Source organism: Hyla sarda, chromosome 8 (assembly GCF_029499605.1).
Source record: "Hyla sarda isolate aHylSar1 chromosome 8, aHylSar1.hap1, whole genome shotgun sequence".
NCBI classification, from domain to species: domain Eukaryota; kingdom Metazoa; phylum Chordata; class Amphibia; order Anura; family Hylidae; genus Hyla; species Hyla sarda.
Genome location: NC_079196.1, coordinates 94,789,854 through 94,814,260, shown reverse-complemented (window position 1 = coordinate 94,814,260; position 24,407 = coordinate 94,789,854). Strand labels below are relative to the sequence as shown.

At 43.2% G+C, this 24,407-nt stretch overlaps 1 protein-coding gene across 6 annotated transcripts in view; it reads right to left on the bottom strand.

The window, feature by feature from the left end:
- MAP3K13 (mitogen-activated protein kinase kinase kinase 13) overlaps positions 1–24,407 on the bottom strand; it is a 165,504-nt gene that overhangs the window by 128,386 nt on the left and 12,711 nt on the right. Inside the window, exon 3 of one of the 6 annotated variants that reach the window (XM_056534161.1) lies at positions 17,353–17,527. The exons of 4 other annotated variants lie outside the window; for them this stretch is intronic. The gene's annotated coding sequence lies outside the window, so the exon portion shown is untranslated. The remainder of the gene's footprint in view (positions 1–17,352; positions 17,528–24,407) is intronic. One more of the 6 variants, XM_056534162.1, reaches the window with a different exon arrangement.

Sequence of the window (24,407 nt, the reverse complement as noted above, 5' to 3'; positions counted from 1 at the left end):
ACAGGACAGCTGAGAGCAGTCAAGAACAGTACAGAAGACTAGCTTCAACCATCTGCGGGTGTACTGTGATGTTGTCAGCTACAAAATGCCTTTCTTTAAATCCCATCATATACAATTATTGGTATGATTATAAATTGAGATAACAGAAACAGTCACAGGGTTATCTCTTCACTCGGATATGCTGCTACTTTCCTTTTGTTGGAAAGCTGACTGTGGTAATTATAGTTATTGGCTGTCTATGTGGGCAAGTGACATTATGCTATTGTTGGCATAGTTCTATCTATCAATAGTTGCTTGGACTTAAAGTGGTTATCTGAAACATCAATATATGATCAATGAGTGTATATCTCTCATCAAACCCCTGATCAGGTACATAATTCACACCAATACTGGGGTGCAAGGATGAGCTGCAATACCAGCTACAGTTACAACTGAGCTTTGCATAGTAGAAAATGATGAACAGTGGATGACATCTCCTAGCAATATGCCATCAATGTATGTGATTAGTCAATCCCTTAAATTCCTAGTGTATACACAAGCAAAGCCATTAACACTTTTGAGTTTTATCTACATTTATATGTTACAATATTTTACAATGAGAAGTCTATCTAAAACATACTCTATTCTAATAATAGAGAAGGTAAGGATTTTACCTGAAATGCATCTCTACTGTATGTACTCTAACTTTATATACTGTACAGTACAGTGATTGGATAAGAGTGTCAAACTGACAGTATCTCACAATAATCCCTCCACATGTCAGAAGGATACCTGGCACAGCCTTACAGATGCCTTTTTGAAATTATCTTTGACATTTCTGGCAATAGAGATCACAGCCCAGAAAGAACAATAACACCTATGTTACTAAAATAATTAGCACTGAATCGTCTTTTACATGAGCACCCTATTTGGGGATAGTCTTTTCTAAGATGAGTGTTACGAATACAAGCAAGTCGTTGGCTGCAAAAGTAGTCATCACCAACAGTAGCCCCTCTTCTGAGGATCTTATAATGATTCCCCATGCTCAGTTGAACCCCCCCCCCCCCCCCCCCCAGTTTTAATAGCAGAGCAAGATAGGAAGACCCACCAGTAAACTCACAAGAAATACATACAAGCTCAGGTCAGTAATAAATTCAAATACTCACGAGGAAGTTCTCTTTTTCAAAAGGAATGCTTTAGTGAAACTTCATTCATTGAAAACATAGTCCAGAAAGTATCAAAAGTGATAAAAACATACAATTCACCCAAGGTGCACCATCTGGACACGTTGACACTCCTCGTTATGCTGGATTATCTCAGCCCATTCCTGGGCATCCTGCAGCTGCGGTTCCTTCCTCTCACGAAGGAGACAGCAGTTGAGCTTGCGTTGAACACTTACAACGTTTCGGAGGTCACGTCTCCTTTCTCAAGTATCCCTAAGCAACAAACAGGACAAATAGCCCAGACAGGCCTGAACGCAAAGCAATATTTCCAGGGGGTGAACAGAGGCATGGTTATTCAAAGAGGCTTGGGGAGGAACAAACCACACCAAGGGCCAGTCTCCACCAAAATCTGACAAAGATCCATTTCTTCAGTAAAATCCAAGACTGAAAATCTGGTCTAGATTGTATGTATAACAATTACAAATTGAGATTGAGGTATTGCACTGCTGCTGAGGGCATGTTGCTAAACAATGAAAATAACACTTGGTGCCAACCCATATGGTTGCAAACCATATTATATGACAGGAAAGTCTGATGGATGGAGAAATACGCTATGGGACGCCAACCCATTGGGAAAAATGGCCTTTTCTATAAATTCCCTCAGGCTTAAATGGAACGAACTACCCAGTCAAAGAGCATGGCTACAAGTTTGCCTGCAGAATACAGGATGCCGTTCAAGTGCAAATCTACTACAAAAAAATCTAATTTAAGAGGTATAGTAGGTAAAAGGTAAACATGACCTAATGCTGTAAATATGGTCAAATATTAGTACAAATATACCCTCAATTATGAGAAATGGTGGTCACTTATTGATAAGAAGATATTAAATCACTGTGCCCCCTAACACAGGACTTAGTGTTAAAGTGCCCATCTACAAATGAGTCTGCAAACGTATAACTATTCAACCCAGAGAAAAACAACATCTTAACAGACATGGCCAAAGGTTGAAAAGAGCAAAGGTACAATGATTATACTGTTTGCATACAGTACATACAGAGATAGTTTACATTTTAAAGCAATCCAATCTTTAAAAAAAAATTATATGGGAATGTGAACTCTTTACTTCATAGTATGCTAATTCATCACCATATTTTATATCCTTTAAAGGTTAACGTTTAACTGAAAACCCCCTCTGTCAGCTACCATTATGCTGGATAGATGACAAAAATTCTTAGAGAAGTATCCACCCATAACCTGATCAGGTGACAAATCAGCAAAAAAGTAATAGTTCTAGGCTACATGAATCACATTTTCTTCTTTCAGCAGGGTTTAAAAAAAAAAAAGCTATAATCCTTTAAAATCTATTAATAACCTTAATATTTTATGTTTTAACATGTGTTTTATCCAACCTAAAGTACCTCCAAATAAAGAAAGGGGGAAAATGTTAATACAAAACCTGTTGGCCAAAAGGGGCCACAAACACCCCTTTAGAAGTGCCAGGTCCTCCCCCAACATTCCGTTAAGCTTTTAATATAAACTAAATATAGACATACTTTGTGGAAACAATAATAAAAACGTGAACACCAGTGTTTTATTGTATTCATCATATACAGAGTACACCACAACTGATGGGATTAAAGGACTAGTGATGTCTTTTGTTAAAAAAAAAAAAAAAAGTCTAAATTAAAAACTAGCTTTCTTTAATTCCCTATAGTGATTGGAAGCTGTAGCCTACCTATAATGGAGTAATGTAGGTGAGCATATTAAAACACAAAAAACATATGCCCTGCCAACATGTTTTTACTCCACTAGGAGCGTCATCAGGATTAATGTGTTAGGATCTGTTAACATCTGCTCTCTACATCTTGCTGTACATATGCAGCATTTCTCATGGCAAGAATAGCCCACACTACAGAGCTTTCCTAACAGACCACATAAGTCAATGAGATCTGTTCAGAAGTAGGAGCCTTTAAAAACACATATCTATCATAGCTGCTATGGCTCCATTACAAATGGAAGAAATGAAGCTAGTGTGAATGCAGTCATAAAGAATGTTGCAACATATTGCTATGATACGTTAGAACATGCTGATCAGTAAGGATTCAACATCTGGGATCTCTACTAATCCAAAAAACTAGGACTCTAAATCAGTCAGACCCATGCTGACTAGGTAGACATAGATTGCCGTAGCAAAATGCCATTAATTTCTACCCCTTTAATTATAAGCCAAAATTGGTAGCCAAGACCAATGGTCAGAAGCACCCACTGATATGAATGTTTCACTGTCAACAAAGATGCATATGGCTTCAGGAAATAGATGCGGTGCTGAGTTACCAAAACTCTTATAATAAAAATGCTCTAAAAAGGTTTAAAGTGACTACACAATAATGTACTGTAATATGTGTAAATTATCTCAATTTTTTTTGCCAAAAATCAACTAAGGTATTTAAATAGGATATTAGCAATCCTACCGCTTTACTTAAAGGAATAATAGATTTTAAAAACAACTGGTGCCATAAAGTTACACAGATTTATAAATTACATTTTTTTTAAAATCTCAAGCCTTCCTGTACTTATCAGCTGCTGTATACCCTAAAGAAAGTCATATATTAATTCATACACAGTTCTCTTTGCTGCTAATGCTGTCCAGCATGAGAGTTTTTTTTATGAGGATTTTCTCCTGCTCCTGCCAGTTCCTGACACGGACAGAGGGGGCAGAAGAGAACACCCTGTCTGACTAGACAGATGACATGAATTCCTCCAGGGCATACAGCAGCTGATAAGAACAGGGAGGCTTGAGTTATTTTTTATTAGAAGAAATTTACAAATATGTATAACTTTCTGGCCCTAGTTGATTTGAAAACATTTCTTTTCTCTGGAGTACCCCTTAAAGGGCCAAAAAACCTATCTTCATGGGATGACAAATTTGAGGAACCTAAATCTAAAATTAATGTAAGTGGTACTCCGCTGCTCAGCGTTCGGAACAAAATGTTCCGAATGCATAGAGCCGGTGTCGGGGACTCGTGATGTCACGGCCCCGCCCCCTCAATGCAAGTCTATGGGAGGGGGTGTCACGCCTCTCCCCCATAGACTTGCATTGAGGGGATGGGGTGCGATGTCACGAGAGGCGGGGCCATGAAGTCACGAGTCCCCGGCACCGGCTCTAAGTGTTCGGAACATTTTGAATGCTGAGCAGTGGAGTACCCCTTTAAGCAAAGAGAAACATCAGGAACTAAAATGTACAAGCAGGAAAACCAATAAAACTGTAGTTATTGCAATTTTGTTTAGCTAAAGATTTTATTATCATGCAATAAACAAGTACATTAATTCACCAGCAATGACAGAAAACTGAACAAAGTCCATTATACATTTTCTGATACTGACATGTGACAAGCTCTGTAGTAATATATGCAATATTCTTCCCTCTATTCATAATCCTTATGAAAGTTGGGAGTGCACAGTGCTCTGTAACTTCACAGTATGTTGTTACATTAGAGGGCTTATCGAAATAGGACATCAATATTAGATCGACATATGACCAACTTCTTGCACCCACACCCAATGTATACCAGCTTTCATATCTATTACTGTACTTTTAGTAGTGGCTGTGCAGGGTAGTGCCATGTACCCCTATTCACATGAATAGGACACTGATTCAGAACCTTGTACTGCTACTACTAAAAGTGCAGCAATGCAGGTATGGCTGCTTTAAACAGCTGAACAGCAGGGTATCAGAGGTAGTGGGACTCCAACCATTCTAATATTGATGGTCTATCCTGAGGATGATAACCCCTTAAAGACTAAATAACAATATACTAAGATGTTTAGCCCAATATTTAGAAGACAGCCCCAAGCCATTTATTCTTCATTCTATCAGATACCCTGATGTCTGTCAAACCCATATTTTAGTGTGCAAAACATTAATTCCAACACCAGTGTGTTTTCCTTGCCCGGGGTATACTTCTCCAGTCAAAATTCTGTTGTGCAAGATGATCTCAGACTTCATCTTCTTTTTCACAGAGGCTATCCTCTGAAACCTCTCATTTTGTTGGGACTGGCCGACCCTCTGATTTGTATGGTGGCCATCCATTTTCCCCCATTTACAGATGTTGGGGGATACAAATTGAGTAGCTGGGTCTTAACTGCCTGATTCTTTTTCTCAAGGAGATAAGTTGGCCCATATGAGTCTTTTCATGGCTTCAAGAAACAGCTAACAAATGCTGCTGAATAAATGTCACCAAGGACAGATGAATATTACGTGCAACATGTTTCATCCCACAAAAACCCTTGTGTCAATGCTTTTGTTAAAAAGAAAGGTCCTGACAGATCACACCACTCATTCTTACACTGTGAACATTTCTGGAGTAGCTCTACAAAAAAATGTGCAATCTAACACTAAAAATCTCTAATGGCCCATAAGTTGTCTTTGGCAATGTAATGGATAGAAGATGGTGTGTCCTTCTAATCTTCCATGACAAGACTTAAGGACAAAACTGGACACATTATAGCTCTGCGGCTGATAGAAGAATGTTAACAGCTGCCTGTTGGTAAAAGACCTTTGCTACCCTTGTGCAATTGATTCTTTGTTACTGTAAGCTTTTAGAAGGAAGGGAGTTTTAACAGTATAGCTAGAAGAAAGAAAGCAGGGTGAAGTAGACTACAGATCTACAAAGGACATTTAGAAAACTCGAGCTGGCCATACCTAATATGTATGGGGCCTCCAAACTGTCCCCGATGGCAGAACTCAGGGGAGAGATTGGTCAGGGATGTTGGATTTCAACACGCCCAATTTATTTGTCTGGCAGTGACTTTCTCCCATCCTCCTATTCAGAATAAATGCCAAGCATGCATATGTATGAGGGGATCAGGAGATATAGCTGTTGACCAAATGTTCATTGTTATATACAGTGGGGACAATGTACACAGGGCCAATTAAATGGGGTACTGTAACCAAGATAGAAGTATCTAGTTCTTCCACATTAGAACATGTAGTACAGTATGAGAAAAAGCATATAAAACTTAACTTTTAATATAGGTCATATAAAATCATATAAATCATAAAGTGTAATAACAGCAGGTGAGAATTGCACACAAATATAATTACAAATACAATGTCAAGAACTGTCAGAGACAGGTATCACAAGTGGGATCAAGTGTATAATATTGGGGGAGGGTCTAAATGTCTGACCCTACGCTGACCCCTAGATAACCCTTCTTGGCAAGTGTTACTCACCTTGAAAAAGGTGACCCCACAAAGGAACCTGTACCTAAATCATCCTGTTAACTCCCTATGCATTTCATCCACCTGTTGCGAACAGATCCTTAGGGGATTGAGAAAAGGAGTATTCAACAATACACAGGAATAAAATCAATAAATGAAAATATATACAGTGCTGTGCAAACCGTGAGTGTCATATTAAAGCACATATACATGGGTCACGGGTCACCATCCAAGTTCTTAGAGTAATTTAGTGACCATAGTGGCTAATTATATCCAAAAAGAATTGTCTCATGGGTACAACCAATTATTGTTAGCATTTGTATCTCCCCCAATGCAAAGTCGTGTTGGCATGAGACACCTATGGAGAAGCCAGCATTAAGTAGCCATGACATGCATAGTATTGGTTGCTTCCACATAAAACCACTGGGTAACAAAAATGCAGAGCCGACAACACTGAACACATATGCCCCAGGTAACTATGCACGAAACCGGATGCGGCCAAATATGGTTCAGATAAGAAGCAGCACAACCTTGCTGCTGGTGGGTAAGGAACAAACACACTGGTGCCGCAATCCCGGGAGATTCCACGCTGACACCGCACAATGGTTGCGGGCAGATTTTTAATTTATTTGAATTTGAAGAATGTATTTGCATATTATGGTAGAAAATAAGTATTTGGTCAATAACAAAAGTTCATCTCAATACTTTGTTATATACCCTTTGTTGGCAATGACAGAGGTCAAACGTTTTCTGTAAGTCTTTCACAAACTGTTGCTGGTATTTTGGCTCATTCCTCCATGTAGATCTCCTCTGGAGCAGAGATGTTTTGGGGCTGTTGCTGGGCAACACAGACTTTCAACTCCCTCCAAAGCTTTTCTATGGTGTTGAGATCTGGAGACTGGCTTGGCTCCAGGACCCTGAAATGCTTCTTATGAAGCCACTCCTTCGTTGCCCAGGAGGTGTGTTTGGGATCATTGTCATGCTGAAAGACCCAGCCACCTTTCATCTTCAATGGAGGTTTTCACTCAAAATCTCACGATACATGACCGTATTCATACTTTCCTTTCAAGGATCAGTTGTCCTGGTCCCTTATCAGAAAAACAACCCCAAAGCATGTTGTTTCCACCCACATGCTTCACAGTAGATATGGTGTTCTTTGGATGCTACTCAGCATTCTTTCTCCTCCAAACACGACGAGCTGAGTTTTTACCAAAAAGTTCTACTTTGGTTTCATCTGACCATATGACATTCTCCCAATACTCTTCTAGATCATCCAAATACTCTCTAGCAAACTCAAACTTAAGACGGGTCCGGACATGTACTGGCTTAAGCAGGGGGGACACGTCTGGCACTGCATGATTTCATTCCCTGCGGCGTAGTGTGTTACTGATGGTAGCCTGTATTACTTCGGTCCCACCTCTCCGCAGGTCATTCACTAGATCCCTCTGTGATCATTTTGACACCACGGGGTGAGATCTTGCGTGGAACCCCAAATCAAGGGAGATTATCAGTGGTCTTGTATGTTCCATTTTGTAATAATTGCTCCCACAGTTGATTTTTTCACACCAAGCTACTTGCCTATTACAGATTCAGTCTTCCCAGCCTGGTGCAGGTCTACAATTTTGTCTCTAATGTCCTTCGACAGCTCTTTGGTCTTGGCCATAGTGGAGTTTGGAGTGTGACTGGACAGGTGTCATTAATACAGGTAATGAGTGGAGGACAGAGGAGACTCTTAAAGAAGAAGTTACAGGTCTGTGATAGCCAGAAATCTTGCTTGTTTGTAGGTGAACAAATATTTATTTTCCACCATAATTTGCAAATAAATTCTTTCAAAAATCAGACAATGTGATTTTATGTTTTTTTTTCTCTCATTATGTCTCTCATAGTTGAGGTATACCTATGATAAAAATTACAGGCCTCTCTCATCTTTTTAAGTGGGAGAACAATTGGTGGCTGACTAAATACTTTTTTGCTCCACTGTAAAATGTATGGACATTTTACTTTACTTTAATCCTCATAATAAAGCATCTTGGGGATAAGCACAATGGGCGAGATTTATCAAAACCTCTCCAGAGGAAGAGTTGATCAGTTGCCCATAGCAACCAATCAGATTGCTTCTTTCATTTTGCATAGGCCTTGTTTAAAATAAAAGAAGCAATCTGATTGGTTGCTATGGGCAACTCAGCAACTTTCCTCTTGACTGGTTTTGATAAATCTCCCCAATAGGAATAATTATTTTATCTGCAGATTGTCATCTAAAGGTCTCCAATATAAAATCCCTTTAAGAAAGTGATCACCTTTTCATACTTTTTCTTACAAGGCATAATAAAAGGTTAGATCGCAGAAAGTCTCAGGACCTGCTATAAGCTGATCCCCAAGATAGCTCTTACTTTAAGGACATCTGCAGCAAAATACAACTTATCCCCTATCCACAAGATAGGGGATAAGTGTTTGATCGCGGGGGGTCTGACCACCTGCACGGGGTCATGGCTCTGCCGCCGCTCTCCCATGCAGGAGGCATGCCGGCCACAGCATGACGCCATGGCCGACATGCCTCCTCCATGTATCTCTATGGGAGAGGTGGGGAGGCAGCGTTCGCGCCTCCCTGCCTCTCCCATAGAACTGTATGGGGAGGGGGCGTACCGTCGACCTCAGAGAGGTTGGCGCTATGAGCATTAGCCGCTCACATAGAGCGTCAAAGCGGGGCCCCCTTTGGGAGATGTCGGGGGGGGGGTACCAGCAGTTAGACTTTCTGCGATCGAACCTTTTATTATGCCTTGTATGAAAAAGTATGAAAGGTGATCACTTTCCTAAAGTAGCTGTGGATATGTTATAGCATAAACATGAAGGGTTTTTATATTTGGATCCCCCGCGATCAGACACTTATCCCCTATCCTCTGGATAGGGGATAAGTTGTCTTCTGCTGCAGATGTCCTTTAAGAGGGTAATGTTCTACAGTCACAAAAACTTACAGACATCTTTTACAAAATAAATTGGTCTTTATAATAAACATAAAGTGTAACTATTTCCACTAAATTTCTACCATCACAATATTTCCTGTACTCTAGTTCATGCACATATTGTACTTCTGGACTGTATGACACAAGTGTTGTGATAAGTCAGAACAGCACATTGTGGTTATTGTTGACTTTTTATTTTAATTTGATTGTCATTACATCTAGTAAATCTTTCACTATACTCCACTACACTTTGTTTAACTTGGCAATATCATGATGATCCAAGTTATTTCTACTTCCAAGAACATATGTCACTAATGCTACATATGTAGCAAACTTTAACTTGCCATTTAACACTTTACATACCACATCTAAATAGGTGCAAGTATTTAGTGTAGATGATCCATAAACATGACCACTAAAACCTGTGGTACAATACTGTATGTTATTTAGTCTCTATAAGGTATACTAATATGCAATACTTTAACTTTACAGCTTAGCAAATTCACAGCTCAAAGAACAAATAAAATTACAGAAGAGGTAAAATACTGGAGAACAAGTAACTGTCTGAAGTAGTAAAGAAGTTTACATGTCTTAGATACTACTTTTTTTTATAGCCTGAAAATCTTGTATAGAAACCTTTTACAAAAAGTATTAGGGGATTATTAGTTGTTAAAATGCTTGTAGCTAGCCCATCATATTCAGGTTTAAATGGGCACTTTTGTTATAAAAAAAACAACAACTTTTGATATGTCAGAGAGACTGCTCTTAGATCAGGGTATCTGGGCGCGATAGGGTCAGATTCCAGTGTGGGGCTGCCCTTTTTTTGTTCACTGGGTCATAAATAATGTATTTTTTTCACTCTGATTTTCATAAAAGTTATGCTTTATTATGCACTCCTCTTTGGGTTGTGAGTTTAATATGCAGTGAAGTCTTCGAGTAATTCTGAAGGTGGTACCTTAAAATTTGTTACCATCCATTTGTTAAAATGCTTCAATGGCCTGAGGCTGAACTACTGATAGATTCTAATGACCATTGTCAAATGAATGAACATGTAGATATTGATGCTGATTTTAAAACATGAAATTTCATCATGACAACAATGCACATGGAAAAAATCATAACATTATTTTTGTCTATGGTTGCGCACATCCCCTCCCACTTCATCCACCCATACCCCCTTCCTTTATCCATGTTCTCACCTACTTGGTTGAACTTGATGGACATGTGTTTTTTTTCAACATGTCATCGGAATCACTAGTAGTTCAATCTGTCAGTCATGGCCTGAAGAACACCTGTCTGCAGTAAGCTGATGTTTTCCATAAAATTAAATTAATCTATGGCAGCATTAATAAGGCAAAACAAAAGGTTCGGGAGTGAGGGCACGTATAACACACTACATAATCGGATTAGTCTGAACATTAAACCATTGACAGGTTAAAGAAGAATTCCAGCCTTAGACATCTTATCCCCTATCCCAGGGGTCGGCAACCCGCGACTCCGGAGCCGCATGCGGCTCTTTTACTCCTTTGCCGCGGCTCCGCGAGTCTGTCCCGGGTCCCGGTCACCCTCATTCCGGGACAATGCAGTGTCCCGGAATGATCTGAGCCCGTCCGTAGTCTTCAAATGTGTTTTCCAGGTCTTTACTGTTGATGCCCTATCCTTAGTCTAGGCCATTCATATAAGTCAGTGGAAGTCCTGGCACCCCTATCCCTAAAGGGGCTGCAACACTTGGGTAAGCACTCTTGCCTTTTCATTGTTTACCAGGCAGAGTGCCAACTGTAATTGGTAAAAAGGAGACCATATGACCATTTCATTGAAAATCACTGTGCTCAGTGCTGAGAGAAAGCCGCCTAGCTATTACTAGCCTCAGTAAGTGATGCTGAAGCAGAGTCATTTGTGAGAGTAACTTGGAGAATGTAGTATAGTGTGCCCTTTGTGCTAGGACTTAGTACTAGAACTATGACAAAGGCCTTGACTCAATGGTCTTAGTAGAGTCTAAATACCATTGCTCTCCATGAGGATTGAGATTAGTAGCCCTTTTAGGGCCCCTTCACACTAATTATTTTCTGAGCGGAATTCCGCTGTGGAGTTTTGCCGCAGAAGATATGATGGAGCTGCCTCCCATTTCAATTGGATTATCCTGCATAATTCACACTACAGAATTTCTGGACCCAAGACTCCACTGAAAGAATGAAAATGTTTAATCTTTTGACAGAATGTGCTTGGAAATGCATTGCTGTCTATGAAAATGGAGCATTTCCGAGTGGTCCTAGTGTTGGCTACAGATGGAATCTCTGTAGTGGGAATGAGCACTTACACGGCTAAGTAGGCCCCAATAATGTGTACTGATCTCAATGATTGGCACTCATTTAATAAACCTTCACATGGCTCAATTACAGTATCTTGCATGCCAGGTGAATGAAGGATTGAGCAGCCCATAACAATGATTTTTATTCCTGCACAAGAGATGTGATCAGCTGACAAATGCTTTACACAGGACAATTATCGTGAATGAGAGTTTTATACAAACGCTTTTTCGGCTGATAATCGACACGGGTAAAGGGGCTTTCAGCAAGGCAGACAATCATCAGGCTCCTTGAATCAATACTACTACCCATAAAGGTCATCATCCTTTACACAGAAAGGTTAACTGCAAGGTCACCTCTTACATGTAAAATATTTGTGTACGATGCATCCAGAAAAGACTTATTCATCTTCTCCTGCCACAATGGCCATAGTAATGCAATGTTTCGTGGGCATTACTAAGTGGACATATAAGCTTACTATCGGAAATATAATACAATATAAGCACTAACATTAGTTCATATCACTTGACATACATTTTTCCCTGAGATCTCCCACTAAGATTGAAAAGCATGCAAATAAAGTCATAATAAATATAATTGTACAAGCAATGTTATATAGTCGTCCTGGGACAGTGACATACAGCCAGTTCATTAGCTTCTGATAATCTCTAGGTAATGTTAAACCTCGAAGGCGGAAAGACACACCTCATATATTATTCATTTTACATGTCTGAGCCAGCTTGGTTTATGTAGCTTACAATGATGCCAAGTATCTTTATGACCATTTACCCAATATGCTCTCATGACAAAATTTGGAATCTATTATCTATGCCTGGAGGATGTGAAAACATACCATACTGTGTAATGGACTATTAACTCACTACAATTACAGAACACAAATCATCAAGGTGTAACTATGAAGCCATATAGCAGGATTCCGCTTGTCCGAGGTTTCATTTGTTCACAATTCATCCTTATATTGTAATTTATATTACCTTCACAGCTATCCAAAAAGTCATCACAATACATTTAATGCTAAACTTACATTCATCAATAAGAACAATATGAATATTAATACATTACAGAATTCTTAATTATTACTGTAGAAACAATTTGAAGAATAGAGGAAATACACAGAATTGTGGGCATCTATTGTAAAACTTGGCCTTGCCTTATATAGTGAGCAGCCGTATGTCTGTCCCCAAGTGTATAGTAATCTACAGCGCAGATCAGCCACAACTCCCAGTCTCCTGGGACTTGACTTCATCTGGGGATGATAACAACTGTGACCGGAGGAAGTGTGAGAAGAGACAGGGAAACATAACACAACATGATGAGTGTGAGACACACATACCAGACATTGGCAGGTGCTGTCACTTCTTCAGCCTTTCCTGACACATATGATCCGGCACTTTAGCATTGCGTGGTCAGAGTATGGAGGAATGTGGGAGGCGACAGGGGAACGTTCACCTGCGCCTGTGTGTATCCAGTGACACGAGGACATGAGGAGGGGGAGGGTTAATGACTAGGGCGGAAGCTGTGTCTACAGCTATACAGGTGATTTGACTACAGCTAAAATAAATCAATACAAACATTAAGGAAGGTAGAAAAAGGGCACAAGGAACAGTGCCATAGGTGGTAGTGGTGACAAACAGTGAAAAAAAAGATATACATACTACAATAATTATCAGGAAAAGAGGGGTGGTCATAAAAAGTAACCATTTACGGACATTTCTGCAACAAAGAAATGGCAACTCATAAGGCCAGATTTAACAAATCTGCTCTAGAGAAAAAAAATGAGTATTTTCCCATAACAACCAATCACAGCTCAGCTTTCATATCCTAACAACCTCTGGTAAAATGATGGATTGTTGTGGAAAATAACTCCAGTTAAATCTGGGGTAAAGTCTTTTAAAAGGAATTCTACACTTTGGACAATTCCTACTTTTAAAATGACCTCAACGGATCCTATTACTGGAAGCCCCATCAGTTAGCTGTAATCTGTGGGGACATCTGCCTGTAAGTGTTCATACTCCTTGCTGTATATTACACAGTGCCCAATGACATCAATTGGTTGTCTGTGTAATGCAGGTCCTTTCAGAGCAAGAGACAATCTTTTAAAAGGGGTACTCCGGGGAACTAAACCCATAGCCTATCCTTTCCATCTAATCATCCTATTTATTAGTCTAAATATCATTCATTAGCTATATAGAGAAGTTCCCCCTCTTTCAGTTGTCTCTTACATGCATGAAGTGAGGGAATTACATAATTCAGCCATCCACTATGTCGCTGTCCAAATTCCACTCTTAAAGCAGCCCCCACACTCCTATGAGACACCGACTATGTGGTTTTTGGCCTGCACTAATGAGTCATGCTCTCTTTAATGCTGAGAACTGAGCGGTGTGTGCTGCCTCAGCCAATCACACACTGAACTTCTCTCTGCTGTTCAGAACAGGAGGGTGGGGGCTGCTCTCAGAGAGTGCTCTGGCTAGCAGAGCCGCAGTGATTGCTGGGAGATGTAGGCAAGGGGAGAGAAGGATGAAAAAAGACTGTATAACAGAATGATCTATCAGGGATTCTGCTTTGATGGCAAAAAATAGAGATCCATACTGCGCTGTTCTAGCTGTCAATGATGATGGAATCTATAAACAACAATCTAAACACAGCCCTAGACACTTCAGGAGCAGAACCATGTAATTCATTCACTCTCTTTCAAACAGTATTCTTGAAGTAACACCAACTGTGCTGCTGCCTACACCCCAGAATACCAGGAACCTTTGACATTTCCCTGTCTTAATAAGTTTGTCAGTGAAGTTTAACATACTAAAATACAGTGTCCTATAACTTAAATCTATCTATCCTGTCGGATAACTCCTTTAACACTGGTTCCCATGTGTTGTTAAAGGCAGAAAAGGGGAGCAAGAGATGTGTACTTCAAATATGCTGGACATCCTATTTTAAGTAGTTTTATACAAATATCATTCATATAATAGAGCTATCTCCATCTACCTATTAGCCACACCATCACATTATGAAACTATAACAAAGTTATCATCTTGATTTGACTACTACCAGTGTAACACTCACGTTTCTGAAGACAGGAACCCCGGTGGATGTGGATCCGCTGGACCTGTATGGCAGGAACTGAGGAGGGTGGAGGAATTTATAAATGAGCCACAGGTGGATTACACTAATAAGCGCCGGAGCAGAGAGGCAGAGGCAGGAGAAACAACTGGAGAGTGACGGACTGGGGCTCGCATGCGGGCGCGTCCCATGATGCGAGTCCCAGCCCCGTCGGCAGCAGAAGGTAAGGGGACCATGCGCTCACGGCCAGCGTGTGTGGCCAGAGCGCATAATGTAACAGTACCCCCCCTTTGGTCTCCCCCTCCTTTTACAAGAGAGAAAACTCCTGAGAAGGTCAACGTCCAGGATATTCTCTTCATGCTCCCAAGATCTCGCCTCAGGACCATAACCCACCCAGACGACCCCAAAAAATTGTTTACCTCTTACAGTTTTTGAAGCAAGAATCTGTTTAACCTTGTATATGTCAGATGAGCCGGAGACAAGTGTGGAGACAAGATTCTTCTGAGAGAACCGGTTTATGACAAGAGGCTTGAGGAAAGAGACGTGGAAGGAATTGGGAATGCGTAACGTAGCAGGTAGACGGAGTTTGTAGGAGACAGGATTGATCTTTTGTAGAATCTGGAAGGGACCAAGGTAGCGGGGACCGAGCTTGTAACAGGGGATCTTGAAGCGGATGTACTTGGATGAAAGCCCACACCATATCACCAGGAGAGGACGTCTTCTACCCTTATCCACTTGTACCGTCATGCGTGAAGAAGCCTGGGACAATGACTGTTGGGTCTGTTGCCAGATGGTGGAGAAGTCATGGACCAGCTCATCAACAGCAGGCACACCGGAGGAGACTGGGAGAGGAAGAGAAGAACGGAGATGGAGTCCGTAGACAACATAAAAGGGAGACGACCTTGTGGACTCGGATTATGATTATATGAGAATTCAGCCAAGGTAAGTAGGTCGACCCAATCATCTTGGCGAGCTGAAACAAAATGCCGAAGATAAGTCTCAAGGATTTGATTAATCCTCTCCACCTGACCGTTGGTCTGAGGGTGGTAAGCTGAGGAGAAGTCCAGATTGATGTCCAGACGGTTACAAAACTTAGAGAAAAACTGCACACCTCGATCCAAAACGATATGCTGAGGAAGACCATGTAAACGAAAGACATGCATCAAGTACTTCGCCAGCTGCGGGGCAGAAGGAAGACTTGGTAGAGGAATGAAATGAGCCATCTTGGAAAACTGATCTACACCAACCCAGATGACAGTGTTATTATGAGAAGGTGGCAAATCGGTGATGAAATCCATGACGATATGGGACCAGGGAGTCTCTGGAATGGGTAAAGGCTGTAAGAGTCCTGCAGGTCTTTGTCGAGGCGTTTTGTCACGGGCACATGTTACACAGGACCAAACAAAATCCGAAACATCACGTTCAAGACGGGGCCACCAGTAGTGCCGGGAAAGAAGAAGTAGAGTCTTGCATATTCCAGGATGTCCTGCTATCAAGGAAGAATTACCCCATTTCAGGACCTTGTGTCTCAATCTGGCGGGCACAAAGGATTTTGCCGGAGGGACTTGCTGAATCTCAGCAGGAGCGGCAGGAATCAAACGGTGAGGAGGAATAATATGCCTAGGCGTGGAGTCCAAAACCAACGACATCAGAGGACCTGGAGAGAGCATCAGCCCTGATGTTCTTGTCTGCTGGACAGAAGTGAATGAAGAAGTTGAACCTAAAGCCAAGTCACAAGAGCAAGAGATCTGATAAACGGCAAGGCAATACAGAGGAACGCTTTCTCAAAGGCACAAGGCAACAAAGATCCATCAGGGAACTAAGGAGGGTGGAGGAATTTATAAATGAGCCACAGGTGGATTACACTAATGAGCGTACTGGCCCTTTAAATCTTAAAGCTCCGGCGCGCGCACCCTAGGGGACGGGGATACGTGCGCCGGAGCAGAGAGGAAGAGGCAGGAGAAACAACCGGAGAGTGAAGGACTGGGGCTCGCATACAGGCGTGTCCCGCGATGCGAGTCCCAGCCCCGTCGGCTGCAAAAGGCAAGGGGACCATGCGCTCACGGCCAGCGTGTGTGGCCGGAGTGCATAACGTAACAACTAACTTCTTTTTCTCCTGTGTGGTGACTTTATAAGGTGACCTAAAATAACTATAAAAGATAACACAAATAAAGGGAAAATAGTAAATGCCATGGCAAACCCCCTTCTACAAGAGTACTGGAATTCTTCCCCGTCAGTCTGTGTGCCTTGTGGAAGTTGGTGGATGGTTGCAAACTGGATATCTATATACTTATACTAGCAAATAACATGGTCTTATTAGGCCTGCAGTAGGTGCCACCAAGGCTGGTATAGAATTGGGGCTAGGAGCAACATTGCTATTGTTGGCAAGACTTACAGACTAGAAGTGGGAAGTTTGAAATCCCAGACAGCCCAGCAGGTTATGAGAAACACATAGGAACATGGCAACATTTCTATTTATGTGATTCTTGAAAGGTACTGTACATAGAGCTAAACAAAACAGTCGAATAGCTATAATATACCAGAAATTGCTGCTAGTGTTTTTCTTTGTACATTTCAATTATTTAACAGTGAAACTGGTGATGTCACCTCCAGTGAAATAAACACAGACAGAGACTTACCACTTGTGCCGATACCGGGTGAGGTGAAAAGGGGAATTCCACACATCTTCTAGTTAAAGGTTAACCCCTGAGCTCTTGACATTTCTTCACACATTTCATTGTGGAGATCTGAAAACATATATCAGTATAGAGCACTCTCTGCAGTCATTATTAAAAAAGTATTGGCGCCATAAACCTGTGGTCAGAAATAGGAAGTATCATCACAAACATTGCCTGAAATACTGTTAGGACATAATGTATCCCAAAGATTTTACAGCAAAATCCACATGTGACTTGCTGATTTGGTAAAGATTGAATTCGGATCTCACCCCAAATTGTTTTTGATTTCTTTGCATTACTTTTCATCAAACTTTTGGAACTTTTGTATATATACAAGAAATGTACACTAAAGCTTCCAAGGATTAATTGAAATGGTTATGTAGCGTTTAATTTTTTGCACTCACCCTTATAGGCACCATTCATGCATGTCAGATATGGAATGGATTTCAGTGTGGTTCCCATTCAAAATACACATCAATTGTCACGATGCCGGCTGGCAGGAGGTGGATCCTCTGTGCCAGAGAGGGATAGCGAGGACCGTGCTAGTGGACCGGTTCTAAGACACTACAGGTTTTCACCAGAGCCCGCCGCAAAGCGGGATGGTCTTGCTGCGGCGGTAGTGACCAGGTCGTATCCACTAGCAACGGCTCACCTCTCTGGCTGCTGAAGATAGGCGAGGTACAAGGGAGTAGGCAGAAGCAAAGTCGGACGTAGCAGAAGGTCGGGGGCAGGCGGCAAGGTTCGTAGTCAGGGGAGATAGCAAAGTTCTGGTACACAGGGTATAAACACACAAAAACGCTTTCACTAGGCTCTAGGGCAACAAGATCCGGCAAGGAAGTGCAAGGGAGGAGACTAGATATAGCCAGGAAACAGATGGGAACCAATTAAGCTAATTGGGCCAGGCACCAATCATTGGTGCACTGGCCCTTTAAGTCTCAGGGAGCTGGCGCGCGCGCGCCCTAGAGAGCGGAGCCGCGCGCGCCAGCACATGACCGCAGGAGACGGGAACGGGTAAGTGACCTGGGATGCGATTCGCGAGCGGGCGCGTCCCGCTGTGCGAATCGCATCCCCAACGGCCATGACAGGGCAGCGCTCCCGGTCAGCGCTGACCGGGGAGCTGCAGGGAGAAAGGCGCCGTGAGCGCTCCGGGGAGGAGCGGGGACCCGGAGCGCTAGGCGTAACAGTACCCCCCCCCTTAGGTCTCCCCTTCTCTTTATCGGGTAACTGCCTCCCCTGGGATGAGGACACCGGGAAAGGAAGGAGGGATTCCTCAACGGCAGGCAGAACCGCAGGAGTAGGAATGGGGAGAGAGGGCAGAGGGCGAGACCTGGCACGGGGCAGTGTGACACCAGGACGAGGGCCATGAGGGGACACAGAAGCTTGCCTGGGAGGGGGGGAGGGGCATTTCCTGTGGCAGGCAGAGTCCTTAATGACCTTAGGGGGACCGGATACAGGAGGAACCACAGAGTTACGGCAAGGGTTACTGGGAACCGGTTTTAGACAGTTCTTGGCACAAGAGGACCCCCAACTCTTGATCTCCCCAGTGGACCAATCCAGGGTTGGGGAATGAAGTTGAAGCCAGGGAAGTCCAAGGAGAATTTCCGAGGTGCAATTGGGGAGGACCAAAAGTTCAATCCTCTCGTGATGAGATCCGATGCTCATAAGAAGGGGCTCCGTGCGGAAACGTATGGTACAGTCCAACCTGGCTCCGTTGACCGCGGAGATGCGGAGTGGCTTGACAAGACGGGTCACCGGAATATGGAATTTATTCACAAAGGACTCCCGAATAAAATTCCCAGAAGCTCCAGAGTCCAGACAGGCCACGGCTGAGAGGGGAGAGCTGGCTGAAGTGGAAATCCGAACAGGTACCGTGAGACGTGGAGAAGCCGACTTGGCATCAAGAGACGCCACACCCACGAGAGCTGAGTGCGAGCGTGCGTTTCCCAGACGTGGAGGACGGATTGGGCAATCCACCAGAAAATGTTCAGTACTGGCACAGTACAAACAAAGATTCTCTTCCTTACGGCGATTCCTCTCTTCCAGGGTCAGACGAGACCGATCCACTTGCATGGCCTCCTCGGCGGGAGGCCTAGGCGCAGATTGCAGTGGAGACTGTGGGAGAGGTGGCCAGAGATCTAAGTCTTTTTCCTGGCGGAGCTCTTGATGCCTCTCAGAAAAACGCATGTCAATGCGAGTGGCAAGATGAATGAGTTCATGCAGGCTAGCAGGAGTCTCTCGTGCGGCCAGAACATCTTTAATGTTGCTGGATAGGCCTTTTTTAAAGGTCGCGCAGAGAGCCTCATTATTCCAGGAAAGTTCAGAAGCAAGAGTACGGAATTGTATGGCGTACTCGCCAACGGAGGAATTACCCTGGACCAGGTTCAGCAGGGCAGTCTCAGCAGAAGAGGCTCGGGCAGGTTCCTCAAAGACACTTCGAATTTCCGAGAAGAAGGAATGTACAGAGGCAGTGACGGGGTCTTCACGGTCCCAGAGCGGTGTGGCCCATGACAGGGCTTTTCCAGACAGAAGGCTGACTACGAAAGCCACCTTAGACCTTTCAGTAGGAAACTGATCCGACATCATCTCCAGATGCAGGGAACATTGGGAAAGAAAGCCACGGCAAAACTTAGAGTCCCCATTAAATTTGTCCGGCAAAGACAGGCGGAGGCTAGGAGTGGCCACTCGCTGCGGAAGAGGTGCAGGAGCTGGCGGAGGAGATGGTTGCTGCTGCTGTAGCTGAGACTGAATCTGCTGTAGCTGCGACTGGAGTTGCTGAGTCATGGTGGTCAAGTACGACAGCTGGTGATCTTGTTGGGCAATCTGTCGGGCTTGCTGGGCGACCAGTGTGGGGAGGTCGGCGACAACAGGCAGAGGAACTTCAGCGGGATCCATGGCCGGATCTACTGTCACGATGCCGGCTGGCAGGAGGTGGATCCTCTGTGCCAGAGAGGGATAGCGAGGACCGTGCTAGTGGACCGGTTCTAAGACACTACAGGTTTTCACCAGAGCCCGCCGCAAAGCGGGATGGTCTTGCTGCGGCGGTAGTGACCAGGTCGTATCCACTAGCAACGGCTCACCTCTCTGGCTGCTGAAGATAGGCGAGGTACAAGGGAGTAGGCAGAAGCAAAGTCGGACGTAGCAGAAGGTCGGGGGCAGGCGGCAAGGTTCGTAGTCAGGGGAGATAGCAAAGTTCTGGTACACAGGGTATAAACACACAAAAACGCTTTCACTAGGCTCTAGGGCAACAAGATCCGGCAAGGAAGTGCAAGGGAGGAGACTAGATATAGCCAGGAAACAGATGGGAACCAATTAAGCTAATTGGGCCAGGCACCAATCATTGGTGCACTGGCCCTTTAAGTCTCAGGGAGCTGGCGCGCGCGCGCCCTAGAGAGCGGAGCCGCGCGCGCCAGCACATGACCGCAGGAGACGGGAACGGGTAAGTGACCTGGGATGCGATTCGCGAGCGGGCGCGTCCCGCTGTGCGAATCGCATCCCCAACGGCCATGACAGGGCAGCGCTCCCGGTCAGCGCTGACCGGGGAGCTGCAGGGAGAAAGGCGCCGTGAGCGCTCCGGGGAGGAGCGGGGACCCGGAGCGCTAGGCGTAACATCAATTCTTTGCGCTTCCTGGATGTGAGTGGAGTATCTGAATCCCCTTTCACATGCAATGGAAATCTTCTGCCGAGAGATAAAAGTGCACATGGAAAGAAGAGGATTGAATGGCAATGGGGTAAGTTCTTTTCCATATCGGTGGCACTGCCAGCTGCAAATCCACCACTATGGCCCTCATTTACTATTCTAAACCCGACCTCTTTTGTCGGGTTTTTTTGGCGCATCTTTGTCTGCGCCATGTCGCAGACATCGTGCGCCAGTCTGCGACACTATGCGAAATTTTTTCCCGACGGACCCGATGTGGATTCTCCCAAACCCGAAAAAGGGGCGTAACCCGACATTTCTGAGCTTTCCCACATATTTATTAAGGTTTCCAACCCGAATTTGTTGAATTGTTGTGGATTTGTTCCCGACAGCTCAGAGGAGTTGGAAACCAAAACCTACAAAACCCACGTGCGACAAACAGGATGCGACATAATAATAAATACCAGGGGAAAAAAGCAGTCGGGTAAGAAAGCAAGATAGACTTACAACCCGATTTTCTTAGTAAATGAGGGCCTATGTGTAACATTTCTGTTACATTTTCATAGGGCTTTAACCCCTTAAGGACCGAGGGTTTTTCCGTTTTTGCATTTTCGATTTTTCCTCCTTGCCTTTAAAAAATCATAACTCTTTAAATTTTGCACCTAAAAATCCATATGATGGCTTATTTTTTGCACCACCAATTCTACTTTGTAATGACGTCAGTCATTTTGCCCAAAAATCTACGGTGAAACGGGAAAAAAAATCATTGAAAATTGAAAAAAAAAAAGCTGTTTTGTAACTTTTGGGGGCTTCCGTTTCTACGTAGTACATTTTTCGATAAAAATGACACCTTATCTTTATTCTTTAGGTCCATACGATTAAAATGATACCCTACTTAATGTAGGTTTGATTTTGTCGTACTTCTGGAAAAAATCATAACTACATGCAGGAAAATTAATACGTTTAAAATTGTCATCTTCTGACCCCTATAACTTTTTTATTTTTCTGCGTATGGGGCGATATGAGGGCTCATTTTTTGCTCCGTGATCTGAAGATTTTAGGGGTACCATTTTTGCATTGATAGGATTGATTTTTATTCATTTTTTTATGATATAAAAAGTGAGCAAAAATGCACTATTTTGGACTTTGGAATTTTTTTGCGTGTACGCCATTGACCGTGCGCTTTAATTAACGATATATTTTTATAATTCGGACATTTCCGCACCTGGCGATACCATATATGTTTATTTTTATTTACACTGTTTTTGTTTTATGGGAAAAGGGGGTGATTCTAACTTTTAATAGGGAAGGGGTTAAATGATCTTTATTCACTTTTTTTTCCACTTTTTTTTTTGCAGTGTTATAGCTCCCATAGGGACCCATAACACTGCACACACTGATCTTTCACATTGATCACTGGTTTCTCATAGGAAACCAGTGATCGATGATTCTGCCGCTTGACTGTTCATGCCTGGATCTCAGGCACTGAGCAGTCATTCGGCGATCGGACAGTGAGGAGGCTGCTAGGGACCCTCCTGCTGTCCTGTAAGCTGTTCGGGATGCCGCGATTTCGCCGCGGCTATCCCGAACAGTCCACGGAGCTAACCGGCATACTTTCACTTTAGACGCGGCGTTCAACTTTGAACGCTGCGTCTAAAGGGTTAATAGCGCGTGGCAACGCGATCAATGCCGCACGCTATTAGACAGGGGTCCCGGCTAGAGGCCGTGGCCCTGGGCCGTGGCCCAGCGTCATAGATCGAGGGTGGACACATGACGTTCCAGTACGTCATGTGTCCTTAAGGAGTTAAAAACCCCATCAACATGTACTGTAGTGTACTTCATTTGCTGCAGATTTGCAATGCAGATTGTAATGCCACCCATTAGACAACTACACTAATAGATCCCCACCAACATAAAAAATAACCCCACTCACCTTCTCTTTGCTCCAACGCTCAGGCCAGGCTTTCTTCTATCTCTTGTCTTTGCTATTTCACCAGGAGCAGTATAAGACTTCTCATACAGGTTTCGCATGATGAAATGACATAATCTCATGCAACCCACACCAGAAGCCCTGTGCCATTGTACAGGAGCAGGGAATCCAGACAGAGAGTCCCTGCTCCTGTCCATACATTTCATGGTGTTATACACCAATAGCTTAGCATGCCACATAGAGGCACATACAGGAGCAGGGACTACAGTCTCTGCTCCTGTACTGTATAGCGATGCAGGGCTTCTGGTGCGGGCCACATGAGATAATGTCATTTCATCACATGCAGACTGCAGGAGAAGTACTGGTAACATGACAAAGACCAAGGGAGGAAGAAGAAAGCCCGGCCTTAGCACTGGAGAGGAAGGAGGGTGAGTGGGATTTGTTTTTTTTTGTTAGTGGGGACCAATTGGGAGAGCTATTTAAATGAACGCTGTTCTACAATAGTTCTACAATAATGTCAACAGTCAGTAACTCTATGAAAAACTAGTAACTGGTACTGAAGCCCCAAAAGCCAGCTAAAAATAATAAAAAATCAAGATTAAAAGAGTTTAGTGGTGAGCTAGCAAAACCGTTAACAGAGTTATTTAACCAATCAACAAATTTATTTAACCAATCAGATTTATTTAACCAATCAATGGTAACAGGAGCCATCCCGGAAGATTGGAAATTAGCAAATGTTGTGCCCATTCACAAGAAAGGTAGTAGGGAGGAATCAAGCAACTATAGGCCAGTAAGTCTGACATCACTAGTGGGGAAATTAATGGAAAGCCTACTAAAGGATAGGATTGTGGAACATCTAAAATCCCATGGATTGCAAGATGAAAAACAACATGGGTTTACTTCAGGGAGATAATGTCAAACAAATCGTATTGATTTTTTTGACTGGGTGACTAAAATAATAGATTGTGGAGGGGCAGTAGACATTGCATATCTACATTTTAGTAAGGCTTTTGACACAGTCCCACATAGAAGACTCATCAATAAACTACAGTCATTGAGCTTGGACTCCAATATTGTTGAGTGGATAAGGCAGTGGCTGAGTGACAGACAACAGAGGGTTGTAGTCAATGGAGAATATTCAGAGCACGGTCTTGTCACCAGTGGCATACCTCAGGGATCTGTACTGGGACCAATATTGTTTAATATCTTCATTAGTGATATTACAGAAGGTCTCGATGGTAAGATGTGTCTTTTTGCTGATGACACAAAGATATGCAACAGGGTTGATGTTCCTGGAGGGATACACCAATTGGAAAAGGAGTTAGGCAAACTAGAAGAATGGTCAGAACTTTGGCAACTGAAATTTAATGTGGATAAGTGCAAAATAATGCACCTGGGGCGTAAAAACCCTCAGGCAGAATATAGATTATTTGACACAGCCCTGACCTCAGT